The sequence below is a fragment of the Scylla paramamosain genome, unplaced genomic scaffold, assembly GCF_035594125.1.
Source record: "Scylla paramamosain isolate STU-SP2022 unplaced genomic scaffold, ASM3559412v1 Contig69, whole genome shotgun sequence".
Classification (NCBI taxonomy): domain Eukaryota; kingdom Metazoa; phylum Arthropoda; class Malacostraca; order Decapoda; family Portunidae; genus Scylla; species Scylla paramamosain.
Genome location: NW_026973734.1, coordinates 466,900 through 478,502, shown reverse-complemented (window position 1 = coordinate 478,502; position 11,603 = coordinate 466,900). Strand labels below are relative to the sequence as shown.

General features: G+C 43.7%; 1 long non-coding RNA gene across 1 annotated transcript; it reads left to right on the top strand.

Annotated features, from left to right (window-relative positions):
* Positions 1-1,820: 1,820 nt before the first annotated feature.
* Positions 1,821-4,946, top strand: LOC135098589 (uncharacterized). Its single transcript, XR_010267149.1, has 2 exons — positions 1,821-2,077; positions 2,492-4,946. It is a non-coding gene; the product is annotated as an uncharacterized LOC135098589 (long non-coding RNA).
* Positions 4,947-11,603: the final 6,657 nt, after the last annotated feature.

Genomic DNA, 11,603 nt, shown 5'->3' with positions numbered 1-11,603 from the left:
TCTGCTGGGTTCCTACCAACGTATTAAAAATTAATATAATTTACATACGTTTCTGCAGACCTCTTAGTAATGCATTAACACGCAAAATTATAATAAAACAGCCACTGCACCGAGGAAGACTAAGGAGGAGGAGCGGTTCACCCAGGGATTATCTGTATGTAAGGAACAAGATGGCTGAGAAAAACCCGGACTTGTACTGTGACGCCTGGCTGCTGTGCTCGGCTCCATGATCCACTAGAACAGAAAACGATGCTAAGAATTGACTACAATTAGCGAACAAACACTAAACAAGCCCCTTACCTCTCGTCAGACGCCACCACAGCGCCACCGCCACAAAGACAACACAAAATTAACACCAAGAAATTAGTTATTGAAGGAGATAAATAGCAAATGGAGACTCACAGAATGGCAGTACGCGTGCAACACCTCGTCCCCTACAGCAGGATCAACAGAAAGGTCGCCAAGTACAGCCATATCCACAGGTCTTCTTTCCCTCCCCTCATTTACATCTGAACGTCTTCCCCTCGTATCCTCTTCAGCAGTATCTTGGCACGTGGCACTTACTCTGTCCCTTCCCTTTCAAACGTTGCTTCTATATACTTTTCCCCTTTGATTACCTCATCCTTGTCTTTTCTTCCTAAACAGTCAAACTACCTCACAGTATTTTTCCTCCGCCACTCAAACACTCAGGGTTCCCGCGTGCAGTTTTCATTGCAACTGTTTCAATTCTCCTTTTCGAAGTGTATTACTTTGCGTCTCTCTTTGAGTCATGTTGCTTGACTGAATAATATTACATTGTTTATCAATATTATATTCACCTTAACGTCTAAAGTTCTCCCCTTAATGATAACACAGGAAGTTTTCATGACTCGTATCTACCAAGCCAGTTTTTCCTCCGAATCCCTCCCTCTCTTCAGAAGTAATGTAAGATACATATCGCCACTAAGTACACTAATACAGAGTGTTTTAACCCTTAGAATATCTCAATTATCTCCTTTACTTTCACTAATTCACTCGCTAGCAAAAATATATGGTAAAAAGAAAAAAAAAACAGGAAGCAATAGTGTGAAACACTGCGTTTCTTGAAAGTTCCACCGCCACGCTGTTAGTTACAAGCTTCACGGTGGCGCAGCAAACAGCCGGAACCAGCAGTAAGTGGCCCAGGGCTTCGGCGGCAATGAAAGCAAAATGGGTGGGAATTAAGAGTACATATTTCAGCAGGGAGGCTTGGGCTAATGTTCGGGAAGCAGTGGTGCGCAGGAACGGCCGCCGTCAGGAGAGTAACAACGCCGCTGCCTCGGGAGCCAATGGCGTCATTGAATTTTATTATACATCTCTGTGAGCGGGGCAAACTCAATTCAGGATATACACTTTATTGAGAAAGAAACTTGTGTTCTTACTGAAAACAAAACAGCTGCACCAGGTTGTCATGGTCACTTGTACGAGTAAACTTGTGTGCTGCTTTTGTCGTTCGCAGCAGCCCCGCAGCTGCAGGTGTGTACCAGTGCAGTCCCGCAGCTGCAGGTGTGTACCAGTGCAGCCCCGCAGCTGCAGGTGTGTACCAGTGCAGCCCTGCAGCTGCAGGTGTGTATCAGTGCAGCGCTAAAGCTGCAGGTGTGTACCAGTGCAGCCCCGCAGCTGCAGGTGTGTACCAGTGCAGCCCCGCAGCTGCAGGTGTGTACCAGTGCAGCCCCGCAGCTGCTGGTCAGGCCAGACTGTTCATGCCGCGCCACACCTGCCAGTCACTGCTGTGGCTGACAGCTGTGACAGGACGCTGGCAATGTGGAAAAAAAAAAAAAAAAAAAATATATATATATATATCGCTACCTCATTGCAAGAGGGTCGTAACTCCAAATTTGCTAGTTTTGAGTTATATGGTGTACAAGATTGCCGAATTGATTCTGCATCTTTTGGTAAAAGAGTCGTAAATCTAGGTGAATTAGCGGCCGAGAGATGGCACTAAGAAGATTTTTAGTGAACATCAAAATATCTCTGAGGGTTGTGGCAACAGTGTCGTAGTCAGTGTTACTATGGCAGTCGTTGAGGTAACATCTCTCGAATTTTGTTCATGACTGTTGTAAGTAGGTTTTACGACTCTTTTACAACTAAAGTGAGAGCACACAAGTGGTGTTCTATTTCTAGTTAAGGCTTTCTAGCAGTGAAAAATAATAATTTCTTAAAGTGACTTGACGTGATAAATCAAATTGTGTCTTTCTTGTACAAAAATTTTAATAGAAAAGTGTGTGGTAAAACAAAATGTGACAATATTGAACAAAAAGTCCGAGAAAACACTTGATATAATATGACTTGCGTCTCTTTAACTACAAAACCACCAAAACCACCAATTTAGTAACAATATCTTACAATGAATTGCAGCTGTGTTGCAGAAAAATGTCTTATCAAAAACGCAATTGTCCTTGTTGTAACATAACAAATGTCAGTTTAGATACAAAACATTGCAGTCATTTTCAATTACTACATTGCTTTTCAGAATTTACTCATGATTAATTAATGATGTCCCGTGGATTGAAATGTGTGCAAATGGCATTGCAAAGAAGAACAAAATTGGAACAGGCTAGTGAGAAAGACGGATCGGTATCAGGTGAGTGATGCCTTCCTTTGTAATGGTTAAGAGTGTGGGGCTTATAGCATGGTCTGGCTCCAAACAGTCTTGGAGTAGGGAATAGCCTAGACTGGCCACTGCCAGTCTAGGAACAGGGCCCGGATTGGCCCCTGCCAGGCCAGGAAATACAGTCTAAAATGGGATGGATGGGAGGACCAGGTGAAAATCAACAATGTGGAAATGAGTACCAGTGAATTAGTTAGCCCCCAAAAAACAAAGAAACGAAAACTGAAGCAGAGTGAGTGGAAACGGAATATGAATAAAAAGAGGAGAAACATGGGACTTGCTTATGAATCGGCTGCAAAGAAACAGAAAGAGGCGCGGAAAATCAAACCACCTTGTAAAGAAACTTGCAGGATGAAGTGCACCAGTAACATATCTCATGATCAAAGACAACACATTTTTGAATCATACTGGAACCTAGGGGATATTGACCTTCAAAGAGAATACATAGCAAAATGTACAAAGGAAGTAAAGCCAATTTACAGATGCATAAGGGAAAAAAGACAGCGTGGACCAAGGGGAAACAACATTTGGTATTCCTTCCCAGTTGATGGTACATTAACAAGAGTCTGCAAAACATTTTTCCTCAATACTCTTGACATAAATGATAGGGTTACTAGGACAGCATTAACTAAACAGAAGAGAGCAGCAGGATTGGTGTCTGAAGTAGATAACAGAGGAAAACATAAAAACCATCCTACGCTTGATCCACAAATCAAAGAAGGAGTTAGAGCTCACATAGAAGGAATTCCTAGAATCGAAAGTCACTACACCAGGGCACGGACAGCTAGGGAATACATTTGTGGGTCTCGAAGCCTGGCAGACATTCATAGGGATTATGTCCAAGAATGTAAAGATAAGAAGAAGCCCTATGCAACTTACTCAATGTTCTACAATATTTTTCAGAATGAGTACAATATCGCTTTCTTTGCTCCTAAGAAAGATCAGTGTGACTTGTGTGTGTTGTTCAATAATGCAGATGGGGAAGCTAAGGAAAACTTAAAAGAAAAGTATGACACACATCAATGTGAAAAGGTACTTTCAAGGGAAGAGAAGAAGCAAGATAAAACTGAAGGAAATGCTATAGTTGCTGTGTATGATCTACAAGCCGTACTGCAACTTCCACAAGGTGATGTATCCACCTTCTATTACAAATCAAAATTTAATGTCCTAAATTTCACAATTTATGATATCAAGACTAATGAATGTGACTGTTTTCTTTGGGATGAAACAAATGGTAATAGAGGAGTGAATGAAATAGGCTCTTGCATCCTAAGTTATATTAAAGAATTATGTGATAAGAATCAAGGAGAAGACAACATTGAAATAATTTTCTATTCTGATAACTGTGCTGGGCAACAAAAAAACAAATTTATGCTTGCATTGTATTTGTATGTTGTCACTAATTTGCCTGTTAAGTCAATCACCCATAAATATCTGATAAAAGGCCACACACAGAATGAAGGCGACTCTGCGCATTCTCTGATTGAAAAACAAATAAGGAGACTGAAGAAAGGGGGACCAATATTCGTTCCTGAAACCCTTGTCACTGCGATTCGCTCTGCAAAGAAAACAGGCCAGCCGTTCCAAGTTCGCGTAATGCAGTATGATGACTTTAAAAATGTGAAGTCTCTTACTACACAAATGGGAGCAATCAATGTCAAAGATTTAAGATTAAGTGAAATCAAAGTCATGAAGTTTGAAAAGCAATGTCCAGCCTCAGTCTTAGTGAAATATTCATACAGTGATGAATTCAAACGTGTTCTATTGATCAGAAAACCAAAGGTTGCCACAGATCTCTTGCAGTGTTACTCAGAGAAAATTCCCCTAAGCGAAAATAAGAAAAAAGATCTTAAAGAACTCTGTGAAAAAGGCTTAATCCCACGTCCCTATTCGGACTTTTTTAACAACATTACCTAATTTTGATGCTTAATTGGTCACAAAGATGTAATACTTATCATTCATTTTTTTTTTATAACTGAGTTACGGCCAAGGGTAACAAAAATTTAAAGGAAATACTTGCTTCATGTAATTTAAACCTATCTATTTGAAAGATTTCATTAATTTGAAGGAAATTGTTTGCTTTATGTGGCTGAACCAATTGATTTGAAAGAAAAAAAACTTTTTTTTTTTTTTTTTACTTTTTTTTTTCTTGGTATGCATTTTGTTGGAAGAATAACAACAGAATATAATGGTATAATATATTTCTGAATAGGTACACAGCATTTATGATTTATTTCAATTTGTTTTGTTACTGAATGGATAAATACTGTTCTTTTTGTAAGGAATATTTAGTTTTATAATAAACTGGAATCATACATTTGTAGTATTTTTTGTGTCAAAAAAGACCTAAAATAAGTTACAACACCTAAAATTTTAAATTTTCATTGATAAAGCGTCGTAAGTCAGAAAATAAAAATAAAAATCCCTATAAAATGCATCTAAAGGAACAAAGTGTTCTTTTGTTTAGTTAATACTAATGAGGAGCCATATTCACCTAATAAAGATGGTAAGTTTTGTTGTTTTGTGAAACATGATCAAATTCATAGGACTTAGCAACTTTCAAATGCGTCTCCTGAAAAATCAGGAATTTGGAGTTACGACCCTCTTGCAATGAGGTAGCGATATATATATATATATATATATATATATATATATATATATATATATATATATATATATATATATATATATATATATATATATATATATATATATATATATATATATATATATATATATATATATATATATATATATATATATATATATATATATATATATATATATATATATATATATATATATTGTGATCAGCGATGCCCTCGTTTGATCGGTGTGACGGGAACACTCCAGGAAAAGGAAGGCGGTGCGGCGCGGCAAATGTTGGGGCAAGACTTACACGAGCGTCACGAGAGATTGAAGGAAAAATAGGAGGGAAAATGGAACGGCCTATGGAGTGTACAAACAAGTATGTATTAAGTTTTCACATTACCGCAGCGTAGCCACGTGGATTCGTCAGCAAGAATTCTTTGAAAAATATGAAGTTGAGTTGCTCACATTAACAGTTCTGGATCATTTTCTTCCATTACTATTAAGTAAACACCACAACACACTGCCACAGAGCCACGGACACATCACATGACCGTAACTCACTGAAACATGGCCACACAAAACACACAAGAATACATGCAAGCAATTCATGAATGTGCTGACATGCCCACACTAAGTCAAAACCATAAACTTTGTGTGGCCGCTGCAATTATAATTATAGATGAAAGACACGATGAGGGAATAGCGGGAGGCAGAGGTCGAAGTGCTAGAGAGGGACAGGGCGGGGCTGGAAGGAGCTAGGCGGGGAGTGACGAAGCGATACAGGTCAGGGCAGGAAAGGGCAGGCTGGGTGAAAGGAATAAAATCATGTTTCGATTACAGTTTTTTTCCGTCCTTATATTGTCCGTGTGAATTTGAGACAAGAAGTAATTATTTTACTTCCATCACGAGCTATGCGTCCTCATCACCCCAGGCTCGTCATTCACTACGCTGTACCCATAAAACATAACTCTACATTTTTTTATGTTGAAATACACACAAAAAAGTGTGTAAAATTTCACACACACACACACACACACACACACACACACACACACACACACACACACACATACACACACACACACATACACACACACACACACACACACACACACACACACACACACGAGCCACAAATGCAGGCCATCATGCCGCATGCAAGGATGTGATGCGCCAGACTCATGACCAACACAGGATCACCAGCAGCGCACTTGTGATCCTCGCCGCGCCCACCAGCGAGGCTCACACAAGGGTGAGGGCAGCGGCACACGCCTGTCACTCCATCTGACGTTGTTGTTACCCCCGCTGCTCGGCTTGGGGGGTTCGCAGCGTGGCGTGAGCTACATTACAGTAATCAGACCCATTTAATTCCCTGCAGTTGCACCTAAACACATTACGTGGTGGCTCGTGTTCTTGTCACTGCACTGTGAATAATGGTAATTACCCAGTCTGAGGTGTCAGGTGGGAAGCCTTATGGCCGCGTGCACCGCAGGGAGTTATGATTGACCTCCGACAGGACCATCCAGGTGACTCTCTCATACCAAGAAGAAACATCCAGCAGAGCAGGCGGTGTGGAGACGACGAGAAGCACTGCGAGGGAGAGGTGATGGTGTGGGCGGGTGTTGGCGGGGAAGCGGATATTTGGTGGCAGAGCGGGGGCGATACGAGGGCGACAGAAAATGCCACAAGTAAACATGTGTACTTTAACTACATATTCTTTCTTTTCTCTGATTTGATACAATCTGTGTTCTGGAGGCTGCAGTTGTGCTCCTGTCGTGTTGTGAGTTGTGGGATTCTGTTGAGCAAATGACCTGTGCTAAGCATGACAGTTCCTTTGACACAATATTATCACACTCTAGGTGGCTGGCCTTGATGCTGCAGTATTGGCTTGCTCTTCTGGCTTCCGTCCTCTTCTACCCTCTCCTATTTTTTTTTTTTTCTTGAGCTTTCTAGTTACAGTATCTGATTTCCTGCCATGTCCTGCTCTGGATTATGAGGGAAGTATTGAGCATACACACACACACACACACACACACACACACACACACACAGCTAATTCACAAAGTAAGCAACAATCTCGAGGAATGTTTCAACTATGGCACGGTCGAGGAACAATAAGCAAACTGATTACTGTTTTACACAGTAAAAAAAAATAGGAGTACTCCGTACTCCTATCACCACCACCACAACACCCTTCCGTTGCCACCGCAGTCCACGTCTTCCTGAATCCATGACGGGGGTGGTGGTGGCAGTGCTTTCATCCAAGGCAGTCTATGGCAACACCCTGTCCTCACCAGCGTCTCGTCCAAACACCACTAGCAGTCTTCCCAACATGTGTCCGCGAGCTTAAGTTACTGAAGAAATAACTACTTCAGCTATCATTGAAAGTTTCCAGGCCCTCACATACCTCCCCTCCTCCCTCCATCCCCGGCGTGTCTCTCTGGCCGCAATACAGGAGGCGAGTTTAATAATAGTCCAGCTGCATTCTTTAGCCACAAAGGAGAAAAGTTGTTGAGCCTTACATATTTACATTACCATTTTATTACAGAAACACCTCGGCCATAAGGATAAATTTTGCTGTCAAGTTCCAAGATGAATATTGGATTTACTGCGAGAACTTTAGCAAGGAGATTAGGAAGGAGTGCGTCGAAGTGGAGGGAGTGGAGAGGTGTGGCAGGGAGAGGGGAAAGAAAACGTGGTGGTGGAGAAAAGATGAGGAAGGGAAGGAGGGAGGAATGCAGCGCCGTGAGAAGGCTGCAGATGTGAGGCGGTGAAGGGAAGGACTCTACCGGGGATGAACAAGTGGGCAGATATTATGACATGTTTCAGCGCCTCTTTTTCGACCGTGAATATACATACGAAAGACTGTGAATTACGTGACGCTGGTGAATCTCGAGACATTTACAAGCTTTACACACTACAGGGAGGGCGATATGTGTGTACAGGTGTGCTTCAGTGTGGCTGCGTGAGTCTCTTCCCTCACCAATGTGTTGCCTGCGTCGTGAATGTGAAAACAAGAGGCTCGATGGAGTTTGATGGGGAAAAAAGACACGGGATGAAACAGCAGCAGCACCACACACACACACACACATACACTCTCTCTCTCTCTCTCTCTCTCTCTCTCTCTCTCTCTCTCTCTCTCTCTCTCTCTCTCTCTCTCTGTGTCTCTCTCTCTCTCTCTCTGTGTCTCTCTCTCTCTCTCTCTCTCTCTCTCTCTCTCTCTCTCTCTCTTCGATATTTTGATTGTCGTTTCTTCAGAGAATGACAAGTAACAAAGGCGGTCGTCTAAATATAAGAGAAGAACTCTCCTGGTTCATCGAGTGTTTCCTCGCCACCAGAATCCACTCCCTTGTCTCTCTAACACAAAGGATTGAGTCTTGCTGGGGCTGCCGTCACTTACAATACACAAGATATGATGCAGTTGTTCGTTGTTCTCCTAACTTGTTATAACAGAAGCTTCCTCGCTCATTGCCACGACATTAGTGATACTCGACACAACGACAATGGCCTGTAGTCCTACACACATTCATATGGGTTGATTAACAAGTATAACAGTTAACTAGGCAGGCAGGGGGGAGGGGGGAGTCAGAGGAGCTAATGGTAGTGTGTGTGTGTGTGTGTGTGTGTGTGTGTGTGTGTGTGTGTTGCTTCCATCATGTGACGCCTTTGCTCAGCCTGCAGTATAAGCTCACTCAGTCTCAGCACAAGCGGTTTTCCTGCCAAGTCTTATACATCCTTTGGTGCGGCTTTCCCGTGCAGTGTTGTTTTACTGTTAATATTAGTATCACTAACACTCACGCCGTAACATTCAATATATTAACACTGAACCAAAACAGCACAAGGCAGCAAGGCACACCGCATAACAAATCATCGTTTTACTTCGTGAAACCTTGTATACTAAAACAGTAATGCTAAAGCAGAGCGTAAGCACCTTCACAACCTTTTGCCGCGCCGCTCCTCCTTAACGACGCTCGGCTGCCTGTGTTTTTCCTACTTGCCGCCTCTTCTTTCCCTTCTCACACGGGATTACCCTTCACACCAGCATCACTTCCTCTTCACACACACACAAAAAGGACAAATCCTTCCTCCTCCCCTCCTCACCGCATCCCTCCTTCCCTCCCTCCCCTCCTGCCTGCACGCCCCCCCCCACCTCCTCCCTCCGGCAAGTGTCTCCCTGCGTGCAGTCCTCGCCGCGCCTTATTTCTGCCTTACCGCAAGACGTCTCCCTCAGCGGGACGGGGATCGCCGCCCCGAACAAACACCCACGCAGTTCTCATTACTGGCAAGGTGCGAGGGAGCTTTTTGTGGCGGCGCGCAAGACCCCGCTGGTGGGTCAGTCTGTGCCTCCCTGCTGCTGCTGCTGCTGCTGCTGCTGCTGACTGCAAGAGGGTGATAACTTAGCGTGACATGAGCGCACAGCCATTGGCGCGTGTCTAATGGCTGGAATGTATCACCGCCTCGATACCAGAGCGGCCTGACATGTAGCTCTCGCGGGGCACGCTGACCCCTGCATGAGCCAGGCCCCAGCGCTCTCTTTCTCTCTCTCTCTCTCTCTCTGACAGACACGAATTAATGAATATGCAATAATGTGTTTTTAATGGAGGTGCAGCAAGGGAGGGGCGGTGAGTGGCGCCATTACCCGATGTGAGGACGCGGCGGCAGCAACACACGCCGCGCCCCGAGACACAGCAAACTCAAGTCCCTCACTGCGCGTCCAGCTTCTGCTGCTCCTGCCACTAGCACTACCACCACCACCACCACCACTACCACTACCGCCGCCGCCGCCGCCACCTCCACTACCACCACCGCCGCTACCACCACCACCACCGCCATCATTACATCTTAAGGGGAGGGAGAGCGAGGGTGAAAGGAAGAGAGAGGGAGGGGAAATAATACGTTCTTGACGGGGAATTTATACTCGGTGCCGCGGTAACAAAGTCTTTGAGTTGGTTGGGCGGAGCGTGGTATGGAAGAGGAGGAGGGAAGGAAAGGCAGCGTGTGGTGAAGCTCTGCGGGAGGATATTGCACATTTTCCCTCCAGTACTCATGAACAGAACACCGTATACTACTTTTATCGCTCCCTATATGCTGAAAAGATATCTTTTTAATATTTAAAAAAAATTCAAGTGAGGTTTTGCATCCCAATCTGTGTGACTAAATTAGTTTGTTAGGTTTACGTCAGGTAGTCCACGGCGGTCGTCTGTTGTGATAATAAGTAGTAAAGAGAAGAGGAAAAGAGGTGATGGCTTGGCACTAAGCCCCGGTGAGCAAAAAAAATGTTGGTCAAGCAGCAACACCTGGACGGCTGTGCAGGAAGCGATGTTCTTCCAAGGTGTTCGCAGCGAGGAGCAGACTGGACTGAGCAACGGTGCTTTGAGGCTTGAGTTTCAAAGACAAGTTTTCGTAAGATGACACTGGGTGAAACTGTGGACCAAAAAATCAAGTCGCCTCGTTTCAAGCGGCTGGGCGAGCTGGACGAGGCTTGCCGAGACCTTAGTGAGCGGGAACCACTCAGAGCGGGGCCTGCTGTCTGGGCTCCAGCGGTATCCCGGAAATGATCTGTAATTACAATGGAGGGCCATGCTTTTTCTTTCCTTTCTCTGTTTTAACCTACACAGCGAGAGAAAGGGAAGGTGCTCCGCTTACGAGAGGAGAAAGCACGAGCTGCGTTGAGGCCCTGGATGTGGACGTGGACGCGGGAGTGGATGAATTGAATACTCTTGCAAATATAATGCTAACTTACGCTCAGAATCCCATCTTTTATGTCAGGTCATTACACGGAAATAAGAGTGTTTACAACGGCGCAAAACGTTCGGTGCTCTGTATTGTCAAAATATTTGGAGAAAATACGCAATGGCCACAAATCTTCGCCCTGGGCACAAACATCGGTGCGTCAAGCTTCTCCAAACACAGTGAATCACGCGCAGGGTGACACTGGGCAATTCGTGCAGTGAAACAGATCTCACTCTCAAAAGCTTAAAAGGTCAATAAATAAATCAATAGATAAATATATGTAGCAAGGAAAAAAGAGAATAATAAATACCATTGCCTTGATAGTTTTTGGAAGCGTACCGCGACAAACTACATATGATGCAAACCACACCAAAGAGTTATACAAGATAAACAACGGAAGGGGAAAAGGTGCCGCAGGGAAAGAATCCACAGCAATCTTATCACGAAAATACCTCCTGTTTTGAGCAGTTTTCATGCAGGGACGTTTGCATCGTCATGTAAGATCGCATCATATAACACGACTTTTTTTTCGAGTTTTCTAAAGTTTCATTGCCGACAGAAACAAAAGCGCTCGTTACTTCGTTAGATATTTTCCTTTATAGCTCTGTTACCCTCCAGTATGGCCTGAAAGTTTGGCAGACGCTGTTTA